The sequence below is a fragment of the Oryctolagus cuniculus genome, chromosome 8 (assembly GCF_964237555.1).
Source record: "Oryctolagus cuniculus chromosome 8, mOryCun1.1, whole genome shotgun sequence".
NCBI lineage: Eukaryota > Metazoa > Chordata > Mammalia > Lagomorpha > Leporidae > Oryctolagus > Oryctolagus cuniculus.
This window is the reverse complement of record NC_091439.1, coordinates 98,581,120-98,597,821: the sequence shown is the minus strand read 5'-3', so window position 1 is coordinate 98,597,821 and position 16,702 is coordinate 98,581,120. Positions and strand designations below refer to the sequence as shown.

The following is a 16,702-nucleotide window of genomic DNA, read 5'->3' as shown; positions in this document are numbered from 1 at the left end:
CACTGTGCACTTGCTCCCCATATAGGATCTCAGTTCTTAATGTGTAGTTCAGCATGAATTAATGATGTGACTAATGCTCAAACAGTATTTGGTAATTTGTGTTCTATGTGGGGGCAAACTGATGAAATCTTTACTTAATATATACTAAATTGATCTTCTGTATATAAAGATAATTGAAAATTAATCTTGATGTGAATGGAACGGGAGAGGGAGTGGGAGATAGGAGGGTTGTGGGTGGGTGGGAAGTTATGGGGGGAGGGGAAGCCATTGTAATCCATAAACTGTACTTTGGAAATTTATATCTACTAAATAAAAGTTTAAAAAAAATCCTGAAATACTTACTTGAAATTGTGCTAATAGACTCCTTATATTTAAATTGAGCCAGATTAATTTTAAGTTCATAAATGTTTCAACTCTTCCATGCATTTAACAAGTAATAGAATCTGGGTACTATTTCCATGCAGGTGTTTAGACAAATGAAAGGAGAGGCAATATTAGCAACTTAGAATGAATGTGAAATTTCTATGCCCGTTTTCTGCTTTTATGGTGGAGATGCCTAAATGTTTGTTACTGTTGTCCTACTGTGCTAGTCTCCATCCACAGAAGGCAGTAAAAGCACAGTAGTTACGATACGGGCTCTGAACTCCACCTCTGTGCTAACCTCTAAAGTCTCAGTTTCCACATGCATAAATTTCCATGATTCTATAAATGCAGCATGCGGATTTCATGAGAAAATAAAGAATTATTCCCAGTACACGGTATGTGCTCAAATATATTAACTGGTAATTATAACTACCCATCTGCTCTATTTGAAGCAGAATTGGAATTTATATAACTAAAGAAAAACTGTCTTCCTTTTAGAATGAAATGTTGTCATGTAGGACACACAGGTCTGTTTTGACCATGTTCAGTTTCTCTGCCTTCATGCCTTGTATCTTTTCCCTTCATTTGTTTCTCAGGATTTGTGTTGTTTTGGTTTTCTGCTGGTTGGGGTAGAAAATACATTTCTTACATTTACTTACTTTTTATTTACTCATTCATTATTATAATCAAATTTATTCCAAGATGGACTGATAGTATTTTATAATTAAAACGCAAATATACAAATTAATGTACTTTAAAAATTAACTACAAAAATCAGAACTGCGCTTCCTAATGCATTTGTTCCCTCCTTGATTTTCTTTGGTGATAGTCAATCACCAACTCATTCCTCATTTGAAGTTTCCTTCCTGTTTTTAAACCTAAACAGTGAGGCCTGCGCCGTGGCTCACTAAGCTAATCCTCCGCCTGTGACACTGGTACACTAGTCCCAGTCGGGGCGCCGGATTCTGTCCCGGTTGCCCCTCTTCCAGGCCAGCTCTCTGCTGTGGCCAGGGAGTGCAGTGGAGGATGGCCCAAGTGCTTGGGCCCTGCACCCCATGGGAGACCACACCAGCTGCAGCGCGCTGGCCACGGTGGCCATTGGAGGGTGAACCAATGGCAAAGGAAGACCTTTCTCTCTGTCTCTCTCTCTCTCTCTCACTGTCCACTCTGTCAAAAAAAAAAAAAAAAAAAAAAAAAAAAAAAAAAAAACAACAACAACAAAAAAAAAACAACAAAAAAACACCTAAACAAGGAAGAATAAGCTCAGGTACAAAACACAAAGAAGGAAATAAAATGGGGCTGCGTCATGAGGCACGCTGTACGGGAGAAAAGGAATAATGGGAACACCCTGGAGAGATTTCCAAGACTCCCCTTTCATGACTTCCGTTCTGTGTTCTGCATGATTGTGTATGTAACTTTCAGAGGGCGATGATCATGCCTGCTTCATATCTTCAAAAGTCAAAAACTTCAAGATTCTGCTCTGTAGGTTTTCCTACTAAAATAACTGATTTCATGCAGTTCACTGAATTAACTGATGATGTTAGCTGTGATTATAACTTATGTGACCACTGCCAGTTTTTCCTCTTTGCTTTCCTGTATCTCATACAACTCTGATTGTGATATGTGAACTGTTAAAGGTATAGTATATGTTGCCCTCTAGTGATTAATAGGAACATAGGAAAAGTCACAGAGACTGGCAGCTCCTTAGATCCTACATAGATTGCTTATGTCATCATGCAGAATGTTTGCACTTTTTCCTTGGTACTGAATTCCTTAAGTCCTTTATGAACTTGCTTTTACATTTTATTTTATTACTGAAGTCCAAGCCAAACCCCTCTAGTCTTTGTTATGCAAAACAAAACAAAGCAAGAAAGCATGAGGATAGATAAAATATTCTCAAACGAAAAAAAAAATTGTCATTTCACTAACTATATTTTGTGGAGTCCTTTCATCAGAGAATTAATTCAGTTAAATGCATAGTCCAGTAAAAGTTAATAATTTTCTCACTTCAGTATTTCCTGACTAGATCTCAGGAAAAGGCCTAGAATAACATAGGCAGCTAGTGTGCAGGATGACCGTGGCAAAGTTACCGGATCGGCTTGCTTAAAACCTGCATTCTTTGTGTTTAGGACCAGGGATCTGACAAGGTGCCAAGGGAGCTGCATTTTGGATTTGGAGCCCGAGTGATTCTGCCTTGCTCTGAGCCCTTCCAGGTTCCTTCCGTGCCATCACATGCTCCCTTTTGCTGCAGTAATCTTAGGAAAGGTTATCCTATCCGTGTTTCACAGTTTCCATGTATGACCTTCACGCAAAAAGTGCTTCTAACATACGATGGGAACATGGCCTCGTGGTTGTATCTTAACCTGATTTTATTTAATCTTAGACTTCATGATAGGAAACTGTTCTTCAAAGCAACTAGATTTCTGAAAAAATAACAGGACTTCCTGACATACAGTGTTTCACAATTAATATTAACTTCTGTTTCATCTTACTAACGGGAAAAATTTAGAAGCATATTTCAACTTCTGGTTGTATTATTCTGATCTGTGGTATCATTTATGGATATTTTACACTAGTTCTGTCATTAAACTGCCACAGTAATTGTTAGATATTAATATCACCTTTCTATTAAAAACAGAACAAGTGAGACAATCCTGTTTAGAATTTAGATGTAATGACTCAGCAAGTATAAGGGAGAACTAGAATGGGAATCCAGGAAGACCATTGGACCAAATCAAAGTATCCAAGACAATATGTAAAAGGAAATTTTAAAATTATCTTATTTTGGCACTGGAGAAATGCAAAATATATTGGGCAGAATTTCATTTAAAATCATACTTGTTTCACTTGTATCTAATTTTTATTGTAAATTAATTGGAAAATATAATTGATAAAGTTGCTGACCTAGAAAAATAAACTAGCAACTCTTTGTTAGGCTCCATTTAATTTAGGAATAAAACTTACACAGCCTACAGCTTAACTAAAATCAGCTAGAATCAAATCCCACAGGAAGATACTAAACAGTACCTACACTTTGTGTGTCTTTGTGGTGCAGTCTGTTGAAATCTTTACTTAGTATATACTAAGTTGATCTTCTGTATATAAAGATAATTGAAAATGAATCTTGATGAAGAATGGGATGGGAAAGGGTGTGGGGGATGGGATGGTTGCGGGTGGAGGGAGATTATGGGGGCGAAGCTGCTATAATTCAAAAGTTGTACTTTGGAAATGTATCTTTATTAAATAAAAGTTGAAAAAAAAGTTTGTAGAAGGGGCCGGTGCAGTGGCACAACGGGTTAACACCCTGGCCTGAAGTGCCAGCATCCCATATGGGTGCCAGTTCGAGACCTGGCTGCTCCACTTCTGATCCAGCTCTCTGCTCTGGCCTTGGGAAAGCAGTGGAGGATGGCCCAAGTCCTTGCGTCCCTGCACCCACGTGGGAGACCTGGAAGAAGCTCCTGGCTCCTGGCTTTGGATCAGTGCAGCTCTGGCCGTAGTGGCCAGTTGGGGAGTGAACCTTCGGATGGAAGACCAACCTCTCTCTCTCTCTCTCTCTCTCTCTAACTCTGACTTTCAAATAAATAAAAAAATCTTTTAAAAAAAAACTTTATAGAAAATGAAATTAAGCTTATTTTGGTCAAAATTTTTTAAATCAACATATATAAGGGGTCTTCAAACATTTCATGGAAAAATGAGTGTTATGGAAAGGGCTAAGTGTAAATTTGAAAAGTTCTTTGTACCCAAATTTATAATTAAATTATCCATGGATTTTTGAAGCATATTCATATATGTACACATACATACACATTGCATGTGGATATATATTACACATATACAGTCACCTTTTTTGTCAGTTATTGGTTTGGCATGATATTTCTTTATGGCTTCATTGAGCATTTCTCTGGGGCCAGTGTTGTGGCACAGCAGGTTAAGCTGACACCTGTGAGGCTGGCGTTTCAGATGAGTGTCAGTTTAAGTCCCAGCCACTCCACTCATGATCCAGGTCGATGTCAATGTGCCTTGAAAAGCAGAAAATGGCTCAACTGCTGGGACTCCTGACATCCACATGGGAGACCTGGATGGAATTCCACGCTCCTGGCTTCCACCTGGCCCAGCCCCAACTGTTTGATAGGGCCATTTGTGGAGTGAACCAGTGGATGGAAGATCTTTCCCTACTACCCCTCAATATCTTTAACTCTACCTTTCAAGTAAATAATTAAAAATACACATTTCTGATTACTAATAGGGCAAGCACCATTTCTTACATTGGGCACACTTATGTTTCTGATATGTAATGTCTCTTCACATTCTTTCACATTTTTTCTATTATTTATTTATTTATTTATTTATTTTTGACAGGCAGAGTTAGACAGAGAGAGAGAGAGACAGAGAGAAAGGTCTTCCTTTTCCTTTGGTTCACCCCCCAAATGGCTGCTACAGCCGGCACACTGCGCCGATCTGAAGCCAGGAGCCAGGTGCTTCCTCCTGGTCTTCCATGCGGGTACAGGGCCCAAGCACTTGGGCCATCCTCCACTGCCTTCCCGGGCCACAGCAGTTATTTTTATTGACTCATAGGGGTTTTTATGCAACTTCTTATATTTGAAAGTTAAAGGGAAAAGGACAAGAAAAATGAATCACTTCCCACTGCATTTTGTTAGTGTTTTTCCCTGATATTTTTAGAATATCTTCTATTTTAGTGGAAGAAGAAGTGTATCTAAAAACCAAATCCAAAATTTTACTTGAAATTTCCATCCTGTCTGTGCGGTCTTATAAACTACTGGGGAAAACTTGAAAAAAAAAAAAAAAAAACTTATAAACTACTGAGGAACCTTGTGATTGAATAAGCTTGGTAATTCTACCTCAAAAGAAGGCTGTATCTACTGAGACCAAAACCAGCATTTGTACCAATTAATAACAACCAGCCAAATCACTGACAATCAAGTAATTGAAACTTACAACTCAGGAACCATAGCTAATGTTACTGAAGTTTTGTTTTCTCATACTTTGCTTATGCAGATAAATAAATAAATAGGAAGAGGTGAAGGGAGGGAGAAAAAAATAAAATGGGAAATCATTGCAACCAGAAAAACCCGTCCTCATTATGAACTCCAACAGGACAGCTTGGTTAGCAGTCCGCCTTTCTCATCGCCCACCTACAGACTCCTTCCTTCTAAAGCTACTTTACTCTCAACTCTTCTGTCACGCACGTTATACCTATTACAAACTGAATACCAGATAAGCGTAGACACGTTTCGCACAGCTCTGCAGCAGATATCAAAGTAATAACACATATTGTTTTCATATTCTCAAAGAGCTTTCAACCTGGGATGACAAATAGAAAAATAAAGAGGTGGTTGTAATACAGAACAAAAATAATATTTGTTTTTGAAAAGAAACACATCACAGTTTCTGCAAATGACTGCACATTTTCATGAAAAATGGTAAGATTTGAAATGGACTAAGAAGGAAGAGTCAGACATCAACAAGCAGAGATAGAAACAGCTGTCAGCATGTTCTCAGGCAATGCCATCAGTCCAGTTTATTTTAATTTTAATTTTTCATGTATTTCACATGTATAGAAGTATAGTGATACTTCCCATCCTCCCTTTTGCTTCCTTTCTTATCCTTTTAATTCTTACAATGACATACTTTCAGTTTATTTTATAATCATAAGATTAACCCTCCACTAAGTAAAGAATTCAACAAATAGAAGAAGAAAAAAAAAAAAAACACTGTTCCTCAATAGTAGATACAATGGCTGTAAACAATAATCAATACTCAATATGTCAATTTCACTCATATACAGTACACATTTTTGTATTCTATTAGCACAGATCAGGGAAAAAAGTGGTATTTGTCTTTTTGGGACTAGTTTATTTCACTAAGTACAATGGTTTCCAGTTGCATTCATTTTGTTGAAAAGACAAGATTTCATTCTTTTTTATGGCTGAGTAGTATTCTACAGTGTACATATACCACATATTCTTATCCTCTCATCGGTTGCTGGGCATCAGGGTTGATTCCATCAGTCCAGTTTTAGAGTCAGGGATGTGTGGGGTGGGTAGGGTCTGAGAAACAATGTATGTTCCAGGCTTTTTCCTTATGTAATTTTTTTCCCTCTAACCATTGTCATAGACCACTGGTGTTATTATAACAGGGACTGGGTAACTTTTAAAGGACAGATATTTATTTCTTACAGTTCATAAAACTGGGAAGGCTAAGGCACTGGATCTTTGTCTGTGAGTGACTTTTCTCTCTGCTTCCAAGAAAGCACCTTGAACGCTGTGTCCTCCAAAGGGGAGGAATCTTGCTGTGTCTACACACAGCAAAGGCAGAAAGGCAATGAAGATGAGGCAGACTCCACTGTTAGGCCCTTTTGTAATGGCATTAGTCCATGAGGGCAGAGTCTACACCTCCTAAATATTTCCCCCAAAGGACCCATCTCTCAACAATGCCGCACTGAGTTAAGTTTCCAACACATGAATTCTGGGAGACAGTCCACAGCATCTCGTGTTTGGGATCTGCAGTCACCTTTACTCACTTCCTTGGTTCCTTTACAGTATCTGTTAACTCTTCCTTTTTCTCCTAAAATGCTGGAATTCCCCAGAGCTTTCTACTTCTTCTATGTTCTGTCTATATCATCTCCATCTAGGATTTCAATGTGTGGTTCCACCTATAACCTACATAGTCATATTTATCAAATCTACTGATTTGTGCCCCCAATAATAAACCCAGGGTAGAAGCTAAGGTTTGGCACTCAGATGCCTTTCTGAGGATTCGGGTACTTTGACAGATGCTTGGATCACTGTAGTTCTCAGTTGACTTTTCCAGGAATTGCATTGATTAGAGCAGATAACCCTTGTTTAAGGCCATATCCCCATTCTCTGGTAAATTCTGCATCTAGTTAACTGTTAAATATAAGAGTACAAAGGTTTGTCCCTCATTTTTACGTCAACATTGGATGACTCTGAAGAGATAGCCCAGATCCAGGGTTTCCCTGAGATGAACTGAGGTCTATTTTGGAAATGCATTTCAGTTCAACTCCTCCGGCTGCACAATTCTACTCCCTTCAATCCACCTTCCCCAGTAAATACTATTTCCAATGACATTCTCTAAAAATCTTTCTGCATGACAACCTTCATCTCACTGTGTTTTAGAAGGAATCTGACTTCAGGAAATATCCATCTGTACTAGACCCTATTCTATGTTGATACCATAAAGGTTTTCTCTATTCCCCAAAGTATGTTTACCCATTGGCTTTATTTATGAATGCTGCAGACTATACATATCAGTTGTACCTGCCTCATCTATACTTTTCTTCTTAAAAAATAGACTTCATCTACAATCTGAAAAGGACATCTCTATGTGCTACAGGGATTATCCCTAAACTAACTAATGGTAGTAACTTGAGCCTATCAATCAGAAATTTGGAATAGGACTAGGACATTCTAGAGTATAAGTAAAATTGGGGACGGATCTTATTTCATGACAAACTCAAATCAAACAGAATCTGATCTCATTGAACAGAAAAAAAAAAAAAACTATGAAGCTTGCTGTGGAAGTCAAACTACAGAGGGAAGAATAAAATAAATTGGTGGGAAAAATTAAACATAAGTGAGAAGTCATTTATCCTCAGAAAGGAACAATGATGGACAGAATGGATGCCACATTACTCCCTAGTTCCTTTGTATTCAGACTGTTACTGTTTAGAATGTAGCATAGTATGATTACTCTGAAATATTGTAAAAATATTCTGATTACCACTAAATGAAATACTGTAAAATACATCCTTGCTTTAGTGAAGACACCATAATTTATACTTTCATTTCAGTCCAAAACCTGAGAGATGATAAGTCCTCACTCTCTAGAGCTCCATTCAGTTTTGCGGTCTCTGTCTTCTTTGTCTCCAATGCTATTGCTCTACCCAAACTCAGGACTTCCTTATTCCTTGGCTGTCAACATACAAGATACATTGCCCAAGGTCCTGACTCTAATTTTGACTTTTTCCAATATGTCACATTAATGAATGAGCTCTAATTTTGACTCATTCCAACCTGTCACATTAATGAATGAGTATTCTCATTAACATACTAATATGATGCTGTCATTCCCATGGTAAAAAGTTCTTCTGAGATCCCAACATCTCGTCTGTGGAATAAACATAAGCTGCTGTATTAGCGTACTTTCTTATATGGCCCCATCATATCTGTTCAGCTATGTCTTCTATCACAAGCACTCCTTGGCATATTTGATCCATTATCAGCCTTCCCACAGTTCCACAGACTTGTCATACTCACTCACATTTCCCTTCTTTGCAAGTTCTTCCCACTCCTCAGAACATTCTCACTCTTGTTGAAATCTATATCATTAATTGCTCTATTTAATAGTCATTTTATTCTTCTAGCCGACTAATGTCTAGATTCCTCAAGGTCAAGACCCATGCTGACCTTAGTCAGCGCTGTTTCTCCACATAGCACAATAGCTTACTTGCAGATCCTTATCTGTTTTATGAATTAAATGAAACCTCCCTTGCCTCACGCAGGCATCTTTTTGAGCATCATTCCATCACGGCAATTAATTTACTTTGTTGTCAGTTTCTTGTGTGCACACTGTCCTCACAAAAATGAAAGTGTTTGGAGGGCATATTCTATAAATCTTCATAGTAAAAAAAAAAAATGCTCCCCAGGAGCTAACAAAGTACTTGGCGTATTCTACCCAGAAATATTTGCCTCATGAATGAGTGAATGCTCAAAGGGTAGAAATGAGAGATAAGATTCTAAAATTATACAAAGCTCTCAGTTCTCAGTAGGAAAGCAATGCCTCTGAGAGATAAAGCCCAGAAATTCCTTCTTTAGAACAACAGAAACGATGTGTGTGGGCTGAGGGCGAGAATTTCCCCTGGAACCAGATTGTATGAAGAAGTGCCGGATGCCACACACAAGCTATATTCACAGAGAGCAGTCTGTTGATTCAGGAGGAGAGGAAGGGACAGTCTGCATTATTAGCAGTTTTGTGATGCTGAATGCAGGGCACTTGGAGTAAGAAAAGGCAAAAATAATGTACTCTCACCCACAACCCTGGGCCATAGGAATTATTCATACAAATGATAGATTTCCAGTGTCCCTCTAACAAGCTCCCCAAAATTATCATCCCATGCCCCCATGCATAATACCTGCTGCAAACAATAAGATGCACTAAAAGATAAGCCAAGATTAAAAGGAAATAGGCAAGAATATATATAGAAATCATGAAAAAAGAATAAAGCAAACAGGAAAAACAAGAAGCAGGTACAGCAGGTACAAGAGACCTATATGTGACACATGTCTAGACAGTGAAGTGGTTTCAATAAACAATGAAATAGCAAACATATTTTATATTTGTATTTATCTGAAAGGAACAGAAGCAGAGATCTTCCACCAGCTGGTTCACTTCTAAAATGCCTGCAACTGTCAGGCCAAAGCCAGGAACCAGGAATTCAATTCAAGTGTCAAGTGAGTGCCAGGGACCCAAATACTTGAGCCATCATCTGCTGCTTCCCATGGTGCACACTAGCAGGAAGCTGGGTCAGAAGTGGAGTGGGAACTTGGAACCAGGCACTCCAGTAATGATGCAGGCATCCCAAGTAGTGTCTTAACACTGCATCAATGGTACCCCTCTGAAACATCTAACTTTATAGTAGCTCAAAGGGAAATATAAAAACTCAAGGTAGGTATGAAAAGAAAATGACATGAGATAGAAAGTAAGCTGGATGTGCCGGCCGTGGCGGCCATTGGAGGGTGAACCAATGGCAAAGGAAGACCTTTCTCTCCTTTCTCTCTGTCTCTTTCTCTCACTGTCCACTCTGCCTGTCCAAAAAAAAAAAAAAAAAAAAAAGTAAGCTGGATGAAATCAGGAAAAATATAGAAAACAATAAAGTCACAGATATGAAAACAATCACAATGGAAATGAAAAACAATTCAAAACAGCAATAGGGAATATAAAAAGTTTAAGAATATATTGTAAGAGTACATGCTTTTCCAACAAAAATACAAGCTGCAAGTAAGAATTAGCTAACAAAAAATGTATAAACATTCTTCCATAGAAAATAAAACTTTGAAAACCATAAGAAAAAGGACAGAGCTACCAAGTTCATGAATAGAAAAGTTAGTAAACAAAATTCCTGCAAAATGACAATGATATTCCATGCAATTCGGAGAAAAAATTTTTAAAAGAAACTTGTCAATATCGTTCAAGTACACACGCAAAATCAAAGAGCTAAGGATAGCCAAACAAAGAGGTAAAATGACCTGTCAAAATGTCAAGACTTACCATGAATTTTCTTGATTTAGAAAGAATTGTATTGTCATGAAAATAATAATTAATATTGATAATGGCATACTTTCCTTGGGACCCTGGTGTTTTATCTATGAGGATATGGTTTACATAACATTATGACAAATATAATACCAGTTCCATTATATTTATTTCACAAATAAAGCATCTAAGATACAAGGATGTTAAGCAATTTGCCCAAGGTGATAAGCAGCAGACTTAGCTATCTAAACTGTACTCCATACTCTTCATTATACATATATATGTAAATCGTATATATTCTATATATATATATATATATATCATACTCTTAACAAACAGAATAAATTGGAAGCAGAAACCTGGGAAAGTTGACTATTTAGTAATTAATGCTAGGATAACTGAATATCCACATGAGAAACAAAATTAGATCTATGACCCATACTATAGACAGAACAAAAAACAGATGAGATACAAACACAAATATAAAGGGCTAAATTGCATACAAATACAGATAATATCTTGAGATGGGGAATATTTTCATCAATAAAATATAAGAAAAGCACATATTCATAATGAAGAATTAGATAAATTCTATTATGTTAGAATAAGAATGATCATCAAAAGACATAATGAAAGAATTCAACAAATTCAAGAAATTTAAACACATATAACCAAAAAACAGTCCTCTACAAATCAGTGCAAAAGAAGCCTATTTGAATAAGCAGAAAAGGAGAGAAAACTATGATCTAGTGCTTCCCAAAAGAAAGTCATACTTGCCAGTAAATACATGAAAGACTACTCAAGATCTTTAGATCATCTTCAGGTCAAACAAATGCACATTAAGTGAAAAATTACACCAGCTCAGCAAATTTCAAACATCACACTATATCAACAGATATTCGAATGAGAGTTTTGCATAGCAATTAAGCCATTGTTAAGAGCCCAAATCCCACATGCCTGGGTTCAATACCTGACTCCTGTGGACAATGACTCAAATAGTTGGATCCCTGTTTCCCACGTGGGGGATCTGAAGTGAGTTCTGGACTTCCTGCTTTGGTACTTCAGCTGTTGTGGGCATTTGGTGAGTGAAAAAGAAAATGCGAGTTCTTTGTCTCCCTCTCTGTATCTGTCACTCTCTCTGTGTCTCTCAATTTTTATTTTTAATGAAAGAAATAGTGAGCACATAGATCAATAAATACTTTAGTGGCAGTCTAAATTGTAAACAGCTAGAGATACAAGTTGTCACTGCAGAGTAAAACAAAAAGGTTGCATAGAATACTACCTAGCCTTTTTACGTTACAAATTCCTGGTATTGGGAGCTGTGTTCCAGAATGTTCATAGATGTCTCCTCACCTCTTTGTGCTAATAAATTCCTGAAAAACTTATCCTGCTGCACTCAAATGGAACCAATTATTTTGGTATTGCACAAAAACTTACATAGCTGGTTTTCTTTCATGAAAGACAATTTTTGTCTAACCATCAACTTCAATCAAACAGCTCTCTCTCCATTCCACATTTCCTTAAAGCTAGCAAGACAGACACATTCTTGGCTCATAGGGAGGTCAGAGTATAGGAAAGGAAGCTCTGACAATTTAAAATCAAAGTGTGACATTGGGTACAATAAAATTTTAGTTTTGGGAGTTTAGGGGAGCACTCCCTAAGAATATCTAATACAGTGTGACAAATATGTAAGACCAAAAAGTACATATATATGGAAGTCTATAGGTGTGGAAAAAAAAGCCTCTGTAGGTTCTAGATAATCAAGTTCATTATATATTAGGGAGGGAAATGAAAGTTGATTAGTACTGCAAAAGCATAAAAAAAATCGAGTCGACGCATATGGCTGGGGAGATAAATAAATATAAACCAATCCAGGTTTGTTTACTGTGGAAAGAGTATGGACTTGTTTTTTTTTTTTTTTTTTTTTTTGACAGGTAGAGTTATAGACAGTGAGAGAGAGAGAGACAGAGAGAGAGGTCTTCCCTCCGTTGGTTCACTCCCCAAATTCCCACTAAGGCCAGCGCTGCGCCAATCCAAAGCCAGGAGCCAGGAGCTTCCTCCTGGTCTCTCATGTGGGTACAGGGCCCAAGCACTTGGGCCATCCTCCACTGCCCTCCCAGGCCACAGCAGAGAGCTGGACTGGAAGAGGAGCAACTGGGACTGGAACTCGGAGCCCATATGGGATGCCGGCGCTGTAGGCAGAGGATTAACCAAGTGAGCCACGGCACCAGCCCCTGGAACTGTATTTCGAGGGCAGTATGACATGAGTAAAGGATGGTTAATCTTTGCCTTTTTAACATCCATGTTTAATTCAACATCATGGCTGCTCTGTGGGGAATAGATTGATGTTGAGAAAGGAAAGAAGTAGAAGGAGATTAATTCTACTAAGAAACTGACAGTGTAAATAAGAGAATTTGATACATTCAAGAGGTGTTTAGGAGACGGAATCAGAAGAATTTGATGCTAATTAGATATACTTGGTGAAGACAAAACTACATGTTTTAGATTTCTGGTTGAATCAGAGGATTGTATTGAAAACATGGAGGATGACAAACTTGGGTACCTGGAATATATCCAGCATATAGGTGTGGTTACAGTCTTTCATCCGAATAGGAGAGAGCAGCCAGCTCCTTTATGTGCTATTCAAAGTGCTCTATGTGTATTGACTCAGGTATTTCTACAAAATAGAAACCATACTGTCCTCGTGTTGCAGGTGTCAAATTGAGGTACCTAGAGGCTACTTAATTCATCCAGAGTCACAGCCAATTGACAGTGTTTTTGTTACTGAAATCCAGGCAAAAAAAAAAAAAAAAAAAACCAAAAAACAAAGGCGGGCTCCCTTACCTGGCTCACTTGGTTAATCCTCCTCCTTGTAGGGCCAGTATCCCATATGGACAACAGGTTCTAGTCTTCTAGTCCCGGTTGCTCCTCTTCCAGTCCAGCTCTTTGCTATGTCCAGGGAGGGCAGTGGAGGATGGCCCAAGTGCTTGGGCTTCTGCTCTGGCAAGGGAGACCAGGAAGAAGCGCCTGGCTCCTGGCTTCAGATCAGCGTAGCGGCCATTTAGGGAGTGAACCAATGGAAGGAAGACCTTTCTCTCTCTCTCACTGTCTATAACTCTACCTGTCAAATAAATTGAAAAAAAAAAATCCAGGCAATGTGATTACAGAAGCAGAGCAACTGAAGACTATTATTCTTCTGCAACTTGTAAACCAGGTAAAGCTTCATTCTGGGCAGTGTCACAACATGTAAACAAACACTAAAGAGAGTAGAAATATTTTCTCTCGTTGTATTCTCACATCTCCCTCAAGGAATAATCAAGTAAACGTGAAGTGATAAGAATATGTATATGTTTACAAAAAGGAGTTTAAGGAGACTACACAGGCTGATTGCAATGAGGAAGAAGCAAATGTACAAACACAAAAGCAGCAAAGCACACAAGACTAGAGGTCCCTATTAAAAGTTTCTGAAAAAGCCAAATTTTAAGCTTAATGAATAAAATATATATTGGGATTAAACTGCAAATTAAACAAAAGTGAATGGTATGCTTTCAGAAAATCTAATCTCTGAATAAATGTAATAATTCCACCTCTTTTGCAGATTGGAATGCCCACAAATGCTACTTACTCATGCTGAGGGTCAGATGCCATGGTTCTGCCCTAAGGATTCTTAACTTATATGAGTGATGGTGAAGCAATTCTAATACTCACTCAGAGCTCAGAATGAGGCGATAATGAACTACAGCCAACTGTCTTATCCTACAAGTCCGTGAGACTGTATAATACCCAATGGTCCTGTCCTACAAGAGTGCATGGCATCCCATTAGCAAACAATAAATGTTATATTTCAATGGTGGGAGTAAAGTTAGTTTTGCCAGCACATGTATGATATACATAAATAGACATGAGTCTATAACATCTATGTGTCTGTACATGTATTTGTACAGAGTCCTCTGTTCTTAGTGGAAGGTATGTTTCTTTTTTTTTTTTTTTTTTTGACAGGCAGAGTGGACAGTGAGAGAGAGAGACAGGTGAGAAAGGTCTTCCTTTGCCGTTGGTTCACCCTCCAATGGCCGCCGCGGCCGGCGCGCTGCGGCAGGCGCACCGCGCTGATCCGATGGCAGGAGCCAGGAGCCAGGTGCTTTTCCTGGTCTCCCATGGGGTGCAGGGCCCAAGCACCTGGGCCATCCTAGTGGAAGGTATGTTTCAAGACACCCTTGCCGGTTTCATGCCTGAAACCATGGATACTGCTGAAACACATATTCTGTCTTACACATACATATTTATGATAAAATTTAATAAATTTGCTACATGGAAAGATAAATAAGGATATATTATCCTAGAAACTTAGTGCCATAACCTAGGATACTTTTTTTCTCTCTTAAGAGTTTTTACCATTTTCCCTAAAGGAAGCATTTTATGGCTTTCCTATGACTGTAATCCAATTTGCCAGCATCACATGGGCTTTGGGCCCATTATTAATTAAAACAAGAGTTACCTGAACGAAAGCAGTCCAATACTGAGAGTCGCTGATAACCAAGACAGCTACTAACTTACTCATGGATGGGTAGTATATGCAGCATAGATAACTCTGGCCAAAGGGATGACCCATAATTTTCCATGTAGTATTTTCAGACCTCAGTTGACCATGGCACATTGAACCACAGAGAAAGTGAAAGTGTAAATAAGGGGACACAATTACCACACAGAGTATTGGTCAAGGTCTTTGCACACAACCAAATGATTCTGGCAGTTTAAGCAGAAAAACTCAAAATGACTAGCTGACTCAATCATTGAGGTCTGGAAAAAACAGTCAGGAGGTAAGCCTTCCATAACCGTGCCCTAGAAGACGTGTGTTAAGGAAACTCACCATTATCCTAGCAGCTGCAATATCCAAGCACCAAATGCCAGAAATTCACTATTCCATTCACTGTTCATTTCCAGCATTGGGTGTACAGCTGTGTTACATGACAGAACTGTACATCACTGTCAGCCCAAAAGAAGCCAGCCTCATTGAAATGTGGCTCCATGTATGTGGGTGCCTCTGCATCTTTACTGAATGATATTTACTGCTGATATCTGAGTTTTCAATTCTCTATCAGCGAGGCTAATTTTACAATGTGACAGATTATCCAAATATAAAAAGCAATGAGGAACCTCACTTTGACAAATGTCCTCTGCATGCATCCACACAACACCCCAACCCTTACTAATGTGTTTTCTCCTAATGTTTTAATAGTAACTAACTCATATATTGTTCAAAGGATTGAAATACTTCCCTTGTGCAGTGTTTCGAAGTGTGCCTGGCGCACAAGTACTATGTAAGTGTTTGCTATTTTTCCTTCCTCTCCCTTCTTTTTCTTTCTTTTTACTTGTACCAATAAATGAGGAGATGTTAACTTGGTTGTTATGAAAACACTGTGTAAGGATTGCATTCTTACATGCATTCTTTTTTTTTTTTTTCTTTTTTTGACAGGCAGAGTGGACAGTGAGAGAGAGAGACAGAGAGAAAGGTCTTCCTTTGCCGTTGGTTCACCCTCCAATGGCCGCCGCGGCTGGCGCGCTGTGGCCGGCGCACCGCGCTGATCCGATGGCAGGAGCCAGGAGCCAGGTGCTTTTTCCTGGTCTCCCATGGGGTGCAGGGCCCAAGCACCTGGGCCATCCTCCACTGCACTCCCTGGCCACAGCAGAGAGCTGGCCTGGAAGAGGGACGACCGGGACAGAATCCGGCGCCCCGACCGGGACTAGAACCCGGTGTGCCGGCGCCGCTAGGCGGAGGATTAGCCTAGTGAGCCGCGGCGCCGGCTCTTACATGCATTCTTACTTGGACATAGTGTAGCAAGCATGTGCTTTGGGGCCATAGAGAACTGTCGTGATTTCTAGCTGTGGGAATCTGAGTAATTATCTAGTTTTCAAACTCAGTTTCTTGGAAGGTAAATGGGAATCCTAAGATCTGGCAAATAATTCAAAATTCAGAAAAATCATGAGCCATGCAGTGGCTGCCTTTGTGATACTATGAATCAGATACATTAAAGGACACTGGTTGGAC

At 38.9% G+C, this 16,702-nt stretch overlaps 1 long non-coding RNA gene across 2 annotated transcripts in view; it reads right to left on the bottom strand.

The window, feature by feature from the left end:
• LOC103350790 (uncharacterized) overlaps window positions 1-16,702 on the bottom strand; it is a 772,648-nt gene that overhangs the window by 17,649 nt on the left and 738,297 nt on the right. Inside the window, exon 16 of one of the 2 annotated variants that reach the window (XR_011378433.1) lies at window positions 13,495-13,777. The exons of the other annotated variant lie outside the window; for it this stretch is intronic. This is a non-coding gene — a long non-coding RNA (uncharacterized lncRNA). Of the gene's footprint in view, window positions 1-13,494; window positions 13,778-16,702 lie in introns of those variants that run through there. 2 annotated transcript variants of the gene reach the window in all.